This window comes from Anopheles arabiensis, chromosome 2 (assembly GCF_016920715.1).
Source record: "Anopheles arabiensis isolate DONGOLA chromosome 2, AaraD3, whole genome shotgun sequence".
NCBI classification, from domain to species: Eukaryota; Metazoa; Arthropoda; class Insecta; order Diptera; family Culicidae; genus Anopheles; species Anopheles arabiensis.
The window spans coordinates 74,114,399-74,120,398 of NC_053517.1; the positions used below are offsets into that span (position 1 = coordinate 74,114,399).

The 6,000-nt window shown below is 47.0% G+C and overlaps 1 protein-coding gene across 1 annotated transcript in view; it reads right to left on the bottom strand.

Moving 5' to 3' along the window:
• Positions 1-656, bottom strand: part of LOC120897247 — a 104,538-nt gene extending 103,882 nt beyond the window's left edge. Inside the window, exon 1 of the mRNA XM_040301966.1 lies at positions 115-656. The gene's annotated coding sequence lies outside the window, so the exon portion shown is untranslated. The remainder of the gene's footprint in view (positions 1-114) is intronic.
• Positions 657-6,000: the final 5,344 nt, after the last annotated feature.

Below are 6,000 nucleotides of genomic sequence, written 5' to 3' on the forward strand. Positions count from 1 at the left end.
TCCCTAATTGAAAACATCCCCGTACACTATTGCATTGCATAAACAAATGCGAGTTTGCCCAGAGGAATGGCTCGGGAAGCAAAGAATACTACATTTTCGGCTACATTCACATACCTGCGCGACTCGGATCGATAAATTCCTTCGAACGCCAGTGGAAGGAAACAGGACACAGCGATCGCTACGCTGTCTTACTCTTCGCCAATCATGCTGCACGTCTTAAGAATCCGAACCGGGGCGAAGGGGTATCCTGTTGGCAGCTTCGAATGCACTAAAAACGCACAAACTTTCGCTTGCTGCTTGCTTTGTCCTGGGCGCGTGTTTATTTTTTCACTTTCCATTCACCACTCGCGACACTCTTTTGCTTCACACAATACCGGTATGCTGCGGTGCCTGCAGCAAAAGCGATGTCGTTGCTTCGCATAAACGAACCAAGTGGTCGGTAGGTGGAAAAGCGTTTGACCACTTTCCAAGTGCCAGCTTGTATTGATTCTAATTGTTCACGCCATGCCCAACACGTACAGCAGGCAATCACGAAACACGAAAACGCGAGACACACCGAGAAAGGAACAAATGGGAAAGAATCGAAATGAAGACAAACTACACGCCCGTGACGGGGGTTCGCATGCGTGCAGGTACGGAGGAAAATTTAGCTGTTTACAATTTTCCTGCTGCCGGAAAATCGTTCCACCCCAGTAAGCGGGCGAATCGGGCGAACCGGGTGTGAGAGAGATAGAAAGGTAGGGCGAAAAAACACGCTGGGAGCGCTGCCGGGAACTGCCGGGTTGACAGTTTTCTAATATGTTTTGAATGTTCGGTTATGTCTAGATGGCAATTGGGAAACTAAATGTAACCTCAGCTGGTTCTGGAAATGTACTTCCGTATGATGTATTCCTGTTAAATAAATATTTAAACATAAATTAATAACATGTCCATAACGGCAACATCCACCGAGCATGCGCATGGAAACGGATCAGACGGGAAGAACTTTAGCCAAGGGGCGGATTGTGTCAACTTGTGTTGTACATATTGCATAGTTTGTGGCGGAAATTGTACCGCAAATTGCATGCAGGTGCTGAATGACGTTAAATATTGCATACTGTCAGGCGTATGCTACTGGACGGCTGAAAATGGTTCCCGTGCGTATCCTGTAGATGTCGCTAATACCAAATTTAAATAAAAACCCTATCCGCAAAAGGCGGTTTTCGCCGCGATTTCCGACCAAGCGAAAACGTTTTTTTCACGATTTGTATGGAGCGAAGACACACACCCAAATTATGGTCACAAATTATGGATGGGAAGTGTATGGTTCTGACTTCTGTTTCACTCTCGCTCACAGAGGATGATCTCCCGTCGCATTCTTACAATCCCACCGGCTCTACGGTTTGGTCGTTGCTGCTCTTTCTCGCACGTGAGGGAGTTTTCTTTCTCCTTGTTTTTCCCGTGTGTGGCATTGGGTGCGAACGATCAGTATCCTCATGATCCGTTAGTTAAAGGTAAATTGCTAGAAGCAATGGCTCTGGCACACCAAATGCTGTACCTATAGAATGCATTTGAATCGTCACTCTGCTGCTCTTTTCGACATGCGTTGCGTACCGACTCCTTCGACGCAGGCTATGATTAGACCGGTTCCTACGAGGCCAGACGAGATCGATTCTCATCAGGACCATTCCCCCGATAGCTAGAACCGAGTATCCGATAGCGTGACTTTAGTACGGTTAAGGAGCCACAGCATTGCTCGGTATATAAATCATGAAGAAAATTTGTACGGGAGGCTTGGTATACAGATGGCAGGGACCTGTGGGGTCTTATCGGCCACGGGCTGTAATCGACTAACCACGTAGTCGTTCCAGTACAAGGAACGCTGATATGTGGTCAGCGAGGCGCCAGGTAATTCGGCAGGTACCATTCCGACTCGTGGGAGCAGCGATTTGGAATGGAATCGTACCTTCCAAATGAGCCGGATGGTTCCGACCCGGTAGGTCGACCCGCATCCAGTGGCGGATTAGCACGAGTGGGGACCCTAAGCGGACACACGAAAGTTGACTATTCGGATGAGTCGAGCGAGAAGTTGTAAGAGGAATTCTAAACCAGAGAAGGATTGCGAAGCACTTTTACTTCCGTGTGCGAGGATGGGTTCCTCTCCTCGGGGCCCCACGCGGCCGCTTAGTTGGCGTACTGGTTGAACCGCACCTTACTATTGTTTGCCTTAAGCACGGCAAATACAGTTTACATTTTACATTTAGTTTACATTTACATCCTAACCCATACTAGCTTTATTGAACAGCAATACGATTAGAAAGGAAAGAAGGGGGAAGGGAGTAAGGAAAAGAGGGGCAAACAAGAGCGGAAGGAGGAACGGGAAAGGTGATAGTCGAAGAGGTGAGATGAGAAGATGAAGGCGTGGGTTGCGTGCAGCAGCGCGCATTGTTCTGGAGCGACAATGGGTTCTAAACAATGGAGGACGAGAGCGAAGCACGCTGAAGGGAGCATACAGGAACGGGGAGGACATACCGGAAGGGATCAACATGCATATTTTGTAGGTCGATGTTCTTCCTTCCAGCCATAATTTGGAATGAAATTTCGGATAGTTAGCCCTTGCTACGAGAGATAGTCCATACGAGGATTGAACCGAAGACGACCATGTTGTTAATTCGTGCGAGTTGACTTTACCTGTTAAAAATTGGTTTTCCGGGACAGTGGAATAGCCAGTCCTGGGTCACTATGGCCACGCAACGGGGCTTGAACCTAGGACGGGTATGTTGTTGTGTTGTGTTCTGGTAGCACAACAACGAGGGGCAGTCAAAACCAGTCAAGCCATCCATATAATGCGGGGATGCGTGGCGTAATGGAGCAGCTTGACGCGTGGCTCCGGTTGCATCACCGTCATTAGGGGTAAGGGAGGGGGGGGGGGGGGGCGGTCGGTACAGACAATCCCCGAGCGCAGTCGCAGCGCCATCGACAATGCATACAGCATAAACGTCACTTACGCATGCTGCGTCAATGGCGAGTGCAGCGACGGGCTAGAACACAACTCTCTATGCCACCCTCCAGACAGTGATATGACCGCGCAGCACCATCCGCAACGATGATGCGTCTCCAAAAAGAGCGAGAGAAGGAGCAAGCTAGGCAACGCGAGCGAGCGATGCGTGCGCCACCTAAGCCGAGGCGGGCCCTGTTCGCTTACAGCATTGAGCGAGAGGCAGGGGAGACGTGCCTTTTCTCTTCCAGAGAGAGCCCCGTTAATTAGGAAGAAGACGGTACAATATGGTTGTTAAATCCATACCTGTATTCCCGATTGTGTGGAAAGGATGGAGAGGGGGGGGGATTGGAGGAATTGAGCATTGTTGAATAAAAACAATAAAAAAAATGAAAAGAAAAATGTGTTCAAAGACATCATGCCTCATTTGAATATTTGACAATGTTAAGAATTGGTTGGCTTCACATGATATATTGTGTGTGCTAGTGCATTGATGATCGTCCATTGATTGATTATTATTTTTTTTACAAGTGCAACTAACTCCATTAAGAAACAATATAAAACCCGTACGCAGCATGCATCCGATCGATCCGGCAAATAGCTTCAACGGTAAAGCTATTCATACATCCACGCGACAACTTGCACACTGATCAAATCCAGATTCGAACGACGGCTCTAGCCAACACGCAATGCATGAAGCAGCCAAAAAAAACGGGAGGGAAAAAACAATAACCCCTAGTCAAGCGCGCTCACACAAGGTCAAGCATTCGCCAATAACTGCTAGGAGAAAGGTGGGAATGAGGGAGGTGGGAAGCAACGTCACTCAAAACGAATATGATCTGGGTGAACGGATAAAGAAGACAGCAGACAAGCGATATCACTCCCGCTACCATGTGAGAATAGCGAGATGGATCGTACGGTACCCACCCAGAGAAAGAGTGAGGGGGAGAGAGGGTATCGACTTTTTGAACCACTTTTTTATGGCCATTGTCTTAAAACCGACCCCCCCAACCGACAATTTCAAATATTTTCGACGTCGTGTGTACGTCGTGTGAACGTTCACCCGACGTCGGGTGCTCGTCGTATTTAAGTCAATATACGACGAAGCGAAATTTTTTCAAACGAAAAACGCCACAATTATGGTGGATTTTCTGGAGTATTTCGCTCGTGGTTTTTGTCTAGGACAATGGCCATAAAAAAGGTGGTTCAAAAAGTCGATACTCTCTCGCCCCCTTACTCCGTACCGTACCGATCCATCTCGCTATTCTCACATGGTAGCGGGAGTGATATCGCTTGTCTGCTGTCTTCTTTATCCGTTCACCCAGATCATATTCGTTTTGAGTGACGTTGCTTCCCCACCTCCCTCATTCCCACCTTTCTCTCCTAGCAGTTATTGGCGAATGCTTGACCTTGTGTGAGCGCGCTTGACTAGGGGTTATTGTTTTTTTCCCTCCCGTTTTTTTTGGCTGCTTGATGCATTGCGCGTTGTCTAGAGCCGTCGTTCGAATCTGGATTTGATCAGCGTGCAAGTTGTCGCGTGGATGTATGAATAGATTTACCGTTGGAGCTATTTACCGGATCGATTGATTGCATGCTGAGTACGGGTTTTATATTGTTTCTTAATGCAGTTAGTTGCACTTGTAAAAAAAAATAATCAATCAAAGGACGATCATCAATGCACTAGCACACACAGCACATCATGTGAAGCCAACCAATGCTTAAAATTGTCATATATTCAAATGAGGGATGATGTCTTTGAACACATTTTTCTTTTCATTTTTTATTGTTTTTATTCAACAATGCACAATTCCTCCAATCCCCCCCCCTCTCCATCCTTTCCACACAATCGGGAATACAGGTAAGGATTTAACAACCATATTGTACCGTCTTCTTCCTAATTAACGGGGGCTCCTCTCTGGAAGAGAAAAAGGCACGTCTCCCCTGCCTCTCGCTCAATGCTGTAAGCGAACAGGGCCCGCCTCGGCTTAGGTGGCGCACGCATCGCTCGCTTGCGTTGCCTAGCTTGCTCCCCAACCGACAATTTCAAATATTTTCGACGTCGTGTGTACGTCGTGTGAACGTTCACCCGACGTCGGGTGCTCGTCGTATTTAAGTCAATATACGACGAAGCGAAATTTTTTCAAACGAAAAACGCCACAATTATGGCATGTTTTCTGGAGTATTTCGCTCGTGGTTTTTGTCTAAGACAATGGCCATAAAAAAGTGGTTCAAAAAGTCGATACCCTCTCTCCCCCTCACTCTTTCTCTGGGTGGGTACCGTACGATCCATCTCGCTATTCTCACATGGTAGCGGGAGTGATATCGCTTGTCTGCTGTCTTCTTTATCCGTTCACCCAGATCATATTCGTTTTGAGTGACGTTGCTTCCCCACCTCCCTCATTCCCACCTTTCTCTCCTAGCAGTTATTGGCGAATGCTTGACCTTGTGTGAGCGCGCTTGACTAGGGGTTATTGTTTTTTTCCCTCCCGTTTTTTTTTGGCTGCTTGATGCATTGCGCGTTGTCTAGAGCCGTCGTTCGAATCTGGATTTGATCAGCGTGCAAGTTGTCGCGTGGATGTATGAATAGATTTACCGTTGGAGCTATTTACCGGATCGATTGATTGCATGCTGAGTACGGGTTTTATATTGTTTCTTAATGCAGTTAGTTGCACTTGTAAAAAAAAATAATCAATCAATGGACGATCATCAATGCACTAGCACACACAACATATCATGTGAAGCCAACCAATGCTTAAAATTGTCAAATATTCAAATGAGGGATGATGTCTTTGAACACATTTTTCTTTTCATTTTTTTATTGTTTTTATTCAACAATGCTCAATTCCTCCAATCCCCCCCCCCTCTCCATCCTTTCCACACAATCGGGAATACAGGTAAGGATTTAACAACCATATTGTACCGTCTTCTTCCTAATTAACGGGGGCTCCTCTCTGGAAGAGAAAAAGGCACGTCTCCCCTGCCTCTCGCTCAATGCTGTAAGCGAACAGGGCCCGCCTCGGCTT